Genomic DNA, 12,642 nt, shown 5'->3' with positions numbered 1-12,642 from the left:
GAGGACAAAACTAGGTGACCCCAGTAAGATGGGGCTGAAGTGGGCAGGGCCAGCCAGGCAGAGCCTTGTAATCAAGGGTGAGGCGGCATCCTGGGCAGTGCTGTGAGACAACCCATTAATTCTCATTAAACTTAATTGTTGTCATTTAACATTTATAGCATGCCCATCAGTGTGGGCACTCTAACGCATAAATGCCATTTGCTGCTAAGGCTAGTTGCCATTGAAAAAGGCAGGTCTAATTAGACCTTTCCCCTGGACAGTTCTTGAAGATCCTGGGATTAATGACATGTATCTTTTACATACCTATCCACACACTTGACAAACTGAATTGTCTACAGATTTTTCCAGACCTTAATAAAACAAAAACAAAACCATAATCCTGCCAAGGAATACTGCGCATGCATCAGAACTTTGGAGCTGGTAGAGCCAACAGGGTAGCATGTTGTTCTAGTGCTGTTGGGTGATATTGACCTATGTCTAGTCCACAAAATCAACATGCCCCTCTTCATGCCTTATTGAGCTGAATAGGAAAATCCATATGGGAAAATGGGATAAAATCACAAGGACAAGGAGGCATTGTGTGATTTGTCAAAATATGAGTACCTATGCTTCATCTTTTTCCAAAAAAGAACTCTTGATGGGTTTAGCAATGAGTTTAGCAACCTCTCCACACCCAGAATAGCAGATGTATGACAATACCAGACAACCAAATATTTAATCTATGCCTCAGTAGCAATGGATTCAGTTCATTTTTAACTCTTAGGGATGATAAGCAGGTTGTTTGGATGTAATAGAGACACAGTTCATGCCTTCCAAATGAAAAGGAATCTTCTTCCCCTTGTCCACTGTCTCTGTAAGGTAACTTCTCTTAGAAATGTAAACAAGGCCAAAGGCTCTCCACCGCACTCCACCCAGCCTCTTCCCCCACGCCCATCATCAAACTCACTCCCTCCCAAACCAAATCCATCTCTATGGAGTCTTGTGAGGGTTTGAGAGGGACAGGTTTCTGTTCTCAAGTAAAAGTTGACCTCACTGGCACCTTCAACTGTTGCCTTCAACCAACATGTATTGACCATTTACTATGCGCTGGGCACTGCAATGAGGGCAATAGGCACATCCTGTCATTTAATTCCCACCTTAATTTTATAAGGCATATGTAACTGTCCCCATTATAGAGATGAGAAAACTGAGGCTTAAAGATTAACCACAGATAGTGGCACAGCAAGGGTTTAAACTCAATCTAACAGACTTCAGAGTCCATCTTAGACTATGCTGTATTAACCAAGAAACTATCCTTGACTTTAGGAAGCTGACTTCAGATTACTGGGGGGCAGCATAGTGTAATGATTCCAGATGCAGGCTCAGGCTTCACACTGACAGAATTCAAGTCAACTCTTATCACTTTTCAGCCATGCGATGTTGGGCAAGTTACTTAACCTCTCTCAGCCTCATTTTCTTAAATAGGAATGCTAATAGTGTAAGCCTCACTGGGCTAGTGTGAGGACTGACTCAGATGATATTATAAAGCAGCTTAATTAAACAGCATCTGACACACAAGGAACACCTCATAAAGGTTAGACATGAATGCTTTTAAGGAAACAGTCCATTGAAATTCCAGGTGAGAGATGCTAAAACAAGGGCATGCTCAGGGCTATGGGTAACTAAATGAAGATAAACAGCCTAGTGTTGGAGGTCAGACATAGTCTAAGCTGAGTCCTAAAGGTCAATCACGTAAGAGTCAGATAGATAAAAGGGTGGAAGACTAAAGAGTGTTCCAAGCCAGGGGTGGAACTCGGGCAGTTGGGTTTAAATAATAGCAATCAAGCCAAGTTCTCTTGTACTTGGAGTAAGTAGTCCATCGTTTGTGGAACATTCTAAGGATCCCAGCTAGAGTACTAGCACCTCAAGTCTGAAGCCTAAAATTCCATCCTGTGAGAGCTCCATCCCTTCAGCTAAGGATTGTATAGTCCTTAGGAAGGGTGCCCCTCTGCCCTGTGATCAGACCTTGGCACCTTAGTGCTAGGAAAGGTATTGAGGGTGAGCTTTGAATGAGGTTGGGCTGGGGGGAGGTTGCACCTGAGAGGTAAAGGAAACAAATGCCCTGCATGAGGAAAACTGGGAAATAAAGTTCACCAACAGCATCTCCTTCCCCTTAGCTGAGGACAGAATCTGAGGGCTATGCTTGAGGAATCAGTCTCTTTAATCAGCATCAAGCTCCTCTCTCTGACCTGGTCTCCATCTTTTCTCATTGAGACCAGCTTCACCTCTACCCTTCACCAACCCAATGTTGTTGTTGTTAGTTGCCATCAAGTCGATTCCAACTCATGGCAACCCCAAGTGTGCAGAGTACAACTGCTCCACAGGGTTTTCAAGACTGTGACCTTTCAGAGGCAGATCGTCAGTGGCCTGTCTCCCCAGGAACCTCCAATCCCATAGACAGTAATGTCCCCATCTGTGAGTTGGTGAGATGCAGGACTGACTCAACACATAACTCACTGACGTCCAACTTCTCCTAAAAAATCAGGTCTGTCCCACCAGGCCTGCATTCCTGTGCAACAGCATCCCAGTGGAACTGGGTCATGGCTACCCCAGTTAAATGAACGTGCACAAGCCTGCTTCACTCACTCATAAGACCTGCCCCTGAATTAGGTATATTCCCCCTAGAGACTGTGTGCTGGACTTCATCTCTCAAAGTCATCGTAAACACCTCGAAAGTTAGAGCTGGAAGGTCCTTAGAAACCAGCCGATGCAGGGCACTCAGGTCTCATGGGCGTGGTGAGCCTGGCCTGGGCCCTGGAGAGCCTTATCTAATCATTCTGAGGGGGGCAATGGGCCTCTGTATTCTCAACAAGTTCCCCAGGTGACTCTGAAGCATATAAAGTATGAGAATCTAGTCTAGACCCTCATATTGTATGGCAGAGCTTGCATTCAGCTCTGACAATCAATGAGAGTGTAGCTACACCAGTTGTTAGAATATTGAAGTATGTCCCTACCGATAGGTGAATAGTGGATGCTCCAAGCTCCCTGATGCTTCTTCCACCTCCCACACTCTGGTCCTTGCCCCAGATCCTCCCTACCACTCTACCATCCAACAACTAAAGGATTAAGGCCAAACTCAGCAGATACCTCCAGCCATAAAGCCCTTCTTCATTCTAATTGGCCAGTACCTAGGCCAAACTGGTTGCTGAATATCTTGACTGTTACTCTATTGGAGAGAATAAGGCCCAGAGAGATATCACTTAGAGGCAGGCACTCTCAAGCCCAGCACTCTTCCAAACCCCCATGCTGGCCACTTTCCAGCTTTCCTTGGCCAAGGAAGGGAACTGGTTGGGAGGAAGGGCAGTTTCATATTCGCCAGTCTACCTTTTTCAGCAAACACTTTCATAGGCATGAGCAATGCCCCACCCTTTGGCTTCCCAGCTCCTCTGGTATTTATTTGATAGGCATGGAAGTCCTTTGTTTTAATAAAATAAGCAGGCGTCCATTCTCCTTCTCCCTCCTACCTCTGACCCCCCAGCTCAGCCACACAGCCTCTGGACTCCCTTCCTGGGAGGTGAACAGCTGTGGCCAGCAGGATTGCAAAGTCTCTCCAGCTGGGACCAAGTGCTTAGCAAGCTGGCACAGAACAGTGACTGTTGAGAGTAAAGGCCACCAGCTCTCCTTTTGGCTAAAAGAAGAGAATGTTAGCTCTTTCAGCAACCTCTCAGGTAACTATGAAAGGCAGACACTTAGGGAATGTGTTTGGCAGGCAGGATCAAACCAGAGGAGCTAACTCCAAAGATCCTTGCAGCAGGTCAGTGTCATTGGGAATAAATCATTCAAGGACATTTTGCTTGAAAGAGAGAAATGTTAAAAGATCAAGATGTCTGTGTGCCAGGCCATAGTATTATGTCCTCAGTCAGAGTGAAACAAGATGTTCCCAGGAAGCCCTTCTGCCCATTGACCTACACACAGACAAACAGAATGCAGGGATCCAAGGCATACCTTAAAATCAAAGATGGGGGCCGTGGAGGAGTGTTATGGATTCACCCACCCATCCATTCATTGACTCAGCAGCAGTTATCCATCACCCACTCTGGGCTAGGCACTGTGCCAGGCGATGGGGATACAGTGGTTAACAGGATACATAAGAAGAGATAGGGTCCTCTCAGGGTGTTGTTTGTTTCTTTTTAATGTTTTCTGGGTTTGGGGGTTCCTTTCTGCTTTTCTCTCCAATATATATGAAACATATATAATTATGTAGAATTGTAAAACAACCATATATCCGTATATCTATATCTTTATATCTATATATATAGATATAATAATTAATAGCATTGAAGCCCACTGTGTACTCCTCCCAATCCTCTTTCCTTATTCCCTTCTTTCTCCCCCATCACTGCTTCCCTCACATCTTGAATTCCATGTTTATCATTCTCTCGTAATTTTCCCATACAAGTGCTGTGTGGGGAAACCCTGGTGGCATAGTGGTTAAGAGCTACGGCTGCTAACCAAAAGGTCGGCAGTTTGAATCCACTAGGTGCTCCTTGGAAAGTCTATGGGGCAGCTGTACTCTGTCAATGGCAGTGGGTTTGGTTTTTGCTTTTTTGGTGCTATGTGAAGTTTTCAGTGCAGCCCACAGAGATGCTCAGTAAACATGTTGTTGTTACTCGCCTTGGAGTCGATTTCAACTAGACAAAGCAGAAATTGTGACCTGAGGCTGGAGATAAGTTGCCTGAATATAAGCTCCCATCTGGCTCTGTCACTTTTATTTGTATTTGGGAACTGAGATTTTAATGCACCAGCATGTTTGGTTAGAGAGATTCTAGTTTCAAGGGATTTTTGCAAGACTGTCTTCCATGTACAGCTGTTTTGGGAGTCCTTGTTGCTTCTGAATGGGGAAATGGGTGATGGATGCGTCCAAATTGTTTGAGTATGGGGCTTTCTAGGTAACTCTCTGGGCCTTGCCTGGCACCTCTGGGTAGTTAGCTTGCAGAAACCAAAAGCAGCTCCTCAGAATCTGAAACTGAAAGAGATTTTGCTGCTGCTGATGAATTCATAAGAACCTTGTGAGATGTGCAGGGAAAAAGCTTTTATGTCCCCAGACTATACATCAGAAAACTGTGACCCAGAATGTTTCAATTCCTTGTTGAAGGTCACATAGTTGGTTTAAGATGGAAGGGAGAATAGAAAAAAAGTGTTTCTGACTTTTCATCCAGCAATGATAAAACCAAAAACCAAACTCATTGCCATCGAGTCAATTCCCAACTCATAGCGACCCTATAGGACAGAGTAGAAATGCCCCACAGAGGCTTCAGGATTTCCAAGGAGCAGTTGGTGGATTTGAACTGCCAACCTCTTGATTAGCAGCTGATCTTTTAACCACCATTTATTGAGCACTTACTGTGTGCCAAGCACTTTGCATACATTATGTCATCTAATCCTACCCAGCTTTGTAAGGGAGATACTGCTATTATTTCATTTTAGAGATTGAAATTAAGGCTCAGAGATCAAATGACTTGTGTAAGAACCCAGGACTCTAAATCCAAACCTTAATCTTAAATCACCACCTTCTTCTCCAGTAGCAACTGAAAACATGCATATCACATGGTTGAGGTTGGAGAAGATGGATAAATGTGCATGTGCTGCTGAGATCCCAGTGATGGGGGTAGAGATAGAGGAAGATTTAACTCAGAGAGTCAGGCCCTCCCAGAGGAAAACTACAGAGTAGGGTCTTGTTGTCCAAGGAGTAGGAGTAGGAAGGAAGATAACCGAGCATGTTCTGCACAGAGAAATCCAAAAAACAAATCTACCCTGCTGCAAGGACAGCCCAGCACAGGCAAGCAACTTGAAAAAAAACCGAAGCTTGCAATATTGTTCTGGATCATTGACATCAAAGCAAATGATCATTTTGCATTCCCCAGATCTCTCCCTCTTCCCGAGATTATTTCTAGTTTTTCCTGTCCTCACTCTATATGACACAGAGCAGAGTCCCAGAAGAAAAGGGATATGATTTTCTAAATGACCCCCACTTTCATCTTCTCTGTGGGAACAAGAGGGCTCAGAGCTGACAGCTTCCAGTGTTCCATGCTGGTGTTTATCTAAAGTTCAAAGGCCATTGCTTTTGGGGGTAGACAAACACCCACAGATGCAAGCTAATTATGCAAATAGGGTCACTGCTGGGTGGACAAGAGCTGCAGCCTGGTAAAGACTAAAGGGGAACCAGCCAACACGCAGGGAAAAAGGCAAAAAGCATTTGCAAAGACCATTTTGTGCATCCTCAGTTAATGCTGTTGGAATCCATGCTAGTGCGACCAGCTGACTTGATGAGCTTCATTTGCGATGTCAGGATTTGACTGCTGTAGGTTACATGTGTCCTGGAGGCCAAGAGCCATCCTAATGTCCTTTCCGTGAAAATTTAACAACTCCCTGACCGAGAGGACCGTGAGAGCTATTTGCATTCAAGAGACCCTCACATAAAAGCAGAAAGCACACTTGAATCAAAATGTAAGGAGGCAGCTAAAACAGGCTTGGAGGACCAAAGAGGAATTCAAATAAATATAGCCTTCAGAGGGTTGTACCCAGATTCCTGTTCCTCTTCCCCTCCCCCAGTTCCTTGGGGAGATGTTTTACCTCCCTGTCAAGGAGAGAGCCGGATAACTGCATTGCATGAAGGGGACATGTCAGTCACAGCTAGAGAAAAATAGCACCAGCTTCCATAACAAGGAACAGAACAGTCAGAAGAGGTGATACTGTTTTGAAGGGAAGGCTAATTTTAGATATCAGAACCACATTTCCAAATATTCCATTCTGCACATTCTGTTTATAAGCTGGATTCTTTTTTAAGCATAAGTTGTTTTTAGATTTTGGCAAGTTTGGGAGCTTAGGCTTTCTTCATTATAGGGACCTCCAAAAGAGGACCAGATTGGGGTAGCTATATCATCTATGTTCCCAATCTACTCAAACTTTACAAGTTGTAGAGAGGCAATATAATAGCTAGGACGGTGGGTTTTGGAACCAGATCACCTGTATTTTTGTTCCAGCTTTGTCACTTACTAGCTGTGTTTTCTTGGGCAAATTACTAAAAGAAACTTGGAGAAGTTACTACATCTCCCTAGGCCTCAGTTTTTTAATTTTTTTTGTTTTTGCAAAATGGATTCTCAGCAGGATTAAATGAGATCATGCATGTTCAGCTCTGAGCATGGTATTGGGTACATTGACATGTTCAATAAGTGGGTGCTATCACCAATAGATGGGTGTTGTTGTTTGTTAGGTGCTGTCTAGTCAATTGTGACTCATGGTGACCCCATGTGATGGAGCAGAACTGCCCCATAGGATTTTCTAGTCTGTAATCTTCACAAGAGCAGATTGCCAGGTCTTTCTCCTGCAGAACCACTGAGTGGGTTCAAACTGCCAACCTGTTGTTAGCAGCCAAGTGCGTAGCCATTGCACCACCACGGCTCCTTCGAATAGATGAATATGGAGGCAGACAACAAAGGCAAAAAAGAAAAACAAAACAGTATATATATATATATATGTATGGAGGCAAAAAGCAAAGGCTACAATAAAGTGCTAGCTCTATTGTACAGAGTGAGAGGGAGAGGCGAGAGCCACCAGCTAGTGTTTCAGTTGTCAGGAGGAGCTCCAAGCAGGAGAAATGGGTTTTGAAAGATGGATAGAATGGAGAACCGTGATGTGGAGTGGAAAGAGCCTGAGCTCTAGAGTTCTGTGTCCCTGGGTCCAAATCCTGGCCTCACCACTTGTTGGCCGTCTAACCTTGAACCAAGTTAACTAACCTCTCTGAGACATTTTTACTCATCTGAAAGGTGGACACAATCATGGACAGTTCAGAGGGTGGTAGGAGGATTAAGAGAGACAAGTAATCCAGGTGCCAGGGCGCAGAAAGGGCCCAAGGAGTGATAGCTGTTGGAGGAGTCTGCAGCCAGGACAAAGGCTTAGAAACAAGAGCGACCAGGTGAGCAGAGAAATGCTAAATATGAGAACAGAATCATATTCCAGCCACTCATTGGACACGTACTAAATGACAGGCACTGAGCTACTTCCTTAGAGGGACAGTTACAGGAGGTTAAGAGTACACTGGAGTCAGGGTAGCTGGGTTTAAATCCTGACTCTGCATTTCCTAACTGTCACCACGGACTAGTTATTTAACCCCTCTAAACTTTAGTTCCCTCACCTGTAAAATGCAGGTATTAATTGTGCTTCCCTTGAGTGGTTTGATGAGAATTAAATGGGATAATCTACATAAAGTGAATAGCACAGTGCCAGCTCTTAGAAAACACTCTGTAATGTTTTCCATCATTATTATTTACATGCATTTTCTCATTTAATCCCTACAACCATCCCACGCGTTAAGTACTATTGTACCCTATTTCCAGATCAGGCAATTGAGGCTTAGAGGATAAGTACTTGTCTAAGGTCACAGTTAGGAAATGGTGGGGCCAGTTCTGTTAGAGTAGGAGGGTCAACTTCTTGTCTCTCTTCACTGTTCAGATAAGCTGGTGAATGGCACCAGGATCTGACAATGATTTTAAAATGCATCAATGCCGTAACCCTCGTCAGCCATTTCTCTTCTGTTCGTCCCCACTGCCTCACTTTCTCATCTGCTGCCAGTTTAAGGTTCAGGGTTGTCTGTGCCCCTCCGCACAGTCAGTGGGCACACAGTGTTGTCCCTCTGGGGATTTGCAGCTTCAAAAGGTTGACAGGGTTTATGGAATGTCCGTTCTGATTTGCAAATAGGCCTGACACAGACATTCTTCCAGCTGGCTGGTGATTTCAATAACAATCCCTCCTCTTTGCTGCCAATTAACAGAAATTAAATGTCCCTGGCACATTTTGTAATTCAGAAAATGCATGTGTTGATTAGCTAAACCCCTGCTGGACAAGCCATTGTGACCTAGGGGCTCCAGGCCAACGTGTTTCTCACTCCATCTCCATTTAAAGGCACAGGATATTTTCTTCTTGGGTATAAATCAATGTCACCTCATTCATTTATTCGTTCATTTTTTCATTTAACTAATATAGATTGACCCCTACATTTGGGATACAGCTGTGATCAGCAGAGACAAGGTCCCTGCCTTCACGAAGAGGGTTAAATGGTAAACAACTAAACAGGAGAATTTCTATAAGACAGATGTTATAAAGGAAACAAAGTGATGGAACAGCGAATGGCTGAGGGACGCAGAGGCGTATCTGAGATATGGCAGGTATGGCACGTGCCCTGGGCGCCCCTTGAAGGGGGCTCCACCAAGCAGTTTCTGTTAGCCGGCACAGTTTCCATCGCCAGCTGTGAGAGATCATTCAGCAAGTTAAAACTAATACTTTCATATTCGAAAGCCTCCATCCTCAGGGCAGACTGTGATCTTGCTCTGATGAGTGTAGAAAGGCAGGAACTGAAGAAAATGACTTTGAGCACATCACAGACCCAATTTTCATTAATGAAAGGTAGGAAGATGTGGTTGTAATTTTCATGTAGTGCCATAATGTGTTAAGTAAAAGATTAACCAGCTTGACTCGTATTTTTGAGCTGATATTATGGTAAAGTTATCTAAAAGATGGGTGTCAGATGTTTGGACAGGGCGCAGAGGCATAGGGAGGATGGCAGAGGGGAACACTTGCCCCCCCCCGGCGCAAGTCCAGGGGGGCGCCAGATGAGGCACAGAATGACGTTCCGAAGTGCCACAAATATGAAAGACGCCTGACTGAGGCAGCCAGACAAAAGGGGGGAAGGCGTTTCTGCTGACACCCCACTGCTATCAAAGTCTATTCATCTTGAAACTGGGGGGGATGGTGCAATTTAGAGATTGCCCCTGGGCACTCATTACACCCCTGCAGGGGTTCGACTTCAATGCTTGCCCTAGGCGCACTATTTTCCGTAGATAGGCCTCTGTGTGAGCTACTTTACGTAGGGTGGCCAGAGAAGGTTCTCCAGGGCAAAGAACTGAAAGCTAAGAAGGAGCCAGACTAGCACCATGGCCAGGAGAGCAGGAACAAGCTCAACATGTCAAGGAACCATGGAGTAGGTTCTATTAGCATTCATTCATTTATCAAACATTTTGATCATTAAATATTTGTTGAATGAACAACTGAAGGATAGATGAATCCACTTTTTTCCCTGCCGAGAAGGACCTTCACAGGGAGGATGCACTTATTGGGAGATGCACTGGAGTTATCACAAGCAGAGAGACAAATTACTTCCCTTTTCTCCACGTCTGTTCCCCAGCCCTAAAACACTAGCATTTCAGGACAGTATGATCTTAACAACTCACCTTCTAAAGGGGCTGGCCCTCACAACTCTTTAAAGCAATGACTATGCCACAAACAAAAAGCAATCGGCCCTTTTTTTGTTTTTTTAACAGACAGAATGGTGGCTTGGAATTGTATAGACTAGGCATGAAATGTCATCTCCTTTGTTATCACTGTTAGTTACCGTCGAGTCAGCCCCCGATTCATGGTGACCCCATGCGCAATGGAATGAAACACTGCCCTGTCCTGCACCATCCCCATGATCAGTTGAAGATCAGACTATTGGCTGATTTTCAGAAGTAGATCACCAGGTCTTTCTTCCTAGTCTGTCTTAGTCTGGAAGTTCCACTGAAACCTGTTCAGCATCATAGCAACACGCAATCCTCCACTCACAGATGGCTGGTAGCTGCGCTTGAAGTGCATTGGCCAGGGATCAAACCCAGGTCTCCCACATGGAAAATGAGAATTCTACCACTAAACCACCAATGCCCCTTTTGTTATTAGGATATGTTTATTGCATTTCCTTGCCAACTTTCACTTACTCATTCAGAAAATACTTATCATTTGTGGGTCTCTATCTCTCTGTCTCTATTTCTATCTCTCTCTCTGGCACAGCAGTTAAAAGCTCAGGCTATAGAATTGGAACACTTAAGTTGTATAGCAAGTGTCACTTTTGGTATACTTCATCTTTCTAAGTCTGAATTTTCTTATCTATGTAATGGGAATAATAATAGAGGAAGGAGCCCTGGTGGCATAAAGGTTAAGCTCTCGGCTGCTAAACAAAAGGAGAGCTCTGCAGGAGAAAGACCTGGTGATCTGCTTCCATAAAGATTACAGCCTAGGAAACCCTATGGGGCACTTTTACTCGTCCACACCTAACAGCAACAACAATAATAGAGGCCATCTCACAACAACCATATACAGTAAATACGGAGCTATTATTCTCGTTTTATAGAATAGGACGTAAGATTTTAAGAACTTGACTTGGGAAACTGAGACTGAAGTTTTTAAGGCAAAAGAAACTCAAGTAATTAACATGACAGCGAACCACTGTTTATCCTACTTTTCAATTATCTGTATTCACCTGTAGGCTTTTCCATTCTTTGAGATAATCAAGAGGCAGGATGACAATAAATAGGCTTCCAGGGGTCTCTTAATTTAGAATAATAATATTGAGCCAACAATTTGAGAGCCCCTACTATGTGCCAGAGAATCCTGATGGCGCAGTGGTTAAGAGCTATATGGTGAGCTACAGCTGCTACCAAATGGTCGGCAGTTCGAATCCACCAGCTGCTCCCTGGAAACCCTCTGGGGCAGTTCTGCTCGGCCCTATAGGGTCACTATGAGTTGGAATCGACTCGACGGCATTGGGGTTTTTTGTTTGTTTTTGTTTTTTCTGGTTTGGCTATGTGCCAGGCACTGTTCTATGTGAGTTACTTATATGGACCCATTTAAAAACCTCGCAACACTGCTACAATGTAGATACTATTACATCTCCGTTTTACAAATAAGGAAACTGAGGCCTGAAGAGATTACTTTCATGGAGTCACACAGCTAGGAACTGGTGAAGTTTAGACATAAACACAGGCAATCCGGCCCTGGTCTATGTTGCTAATCACTTGTGATCTCATTTAAGATGGGATGCAAAAGCTTTCCTGCAGGCATCAAGGTTTTCTACTTCAAATTGACTTGTCTTCTGAGAGTTTGGTACACAAGAATTATTACCTGCCTAATCCTAAAACCCCTAGGCTGTACACACAGCACTAATAAGGGCACAAAGCCAGTCACAGGAAATTCACACCTCCTACCAATGATGGGACTTCTGGGTACCTATTAAAATGTCAGTCGAATTTAAGAGTTGAAGTTCTTTCTACATCATTTAGCGCAACCTGGAAGGTCAGATTAATGTGGCAGCCAGCCCTCCCTTAGCAGTTACTTCCTTATTACTTCTCTGCTCCTGTACTTACTCCCAGAAATGCTACATCACAATAAATGTAGTTAGAAGAACAAACAAATAAGGACCACCACTCCCTTGGGATCCAGGTGCAGTAATCTCAAATAATCTTGCCTTCAGTCTCGGGGACATTTTCCCAGCTGCTGATGCCCGTCCCAATCTGCAGGTCAGATCGGCCACCTCTGGGCCCATTGTGGTATTAACATGTTGACCCATCTCTAAAGGCCACGTACCCAACATCAGCACTGGCCCCAACCTAGACACAGTGGCGAGAGGCAGTCTATGTCTAGAGAGGCATTTTTCCTTTAAGGGCTAAAAATTGTGCATAACAAGATGAAACTCCTGCATAACTTCAAAGACAGCATAACTTCAAATCTTGTGTGACTTACTGACATGGAGGGACCCAGAATGCATCTTAGTAATCACAGACTTTGTATTCATGCCTG

This window comes from Trichechus manatus, unplaced genomic scaffold, assembly GCF_000243295.1.
Source record: "Trichechus manatus latirostris isolate Lorelei unplaced genomic scaffold, TriManLat1.0 scaffold00130, whole genome shotgun sequence".
Lineage (NCBI taxonomy): Eukaryota > Metazoa > Chordata > Mammalia > Sirenia > Trichechidae > Trichechus > Trichechus manatus.
The sequence above is the reverse complement of the archived record's forward strand: the minus strand, read 5'-3'. Positions refer to the sequence as shown.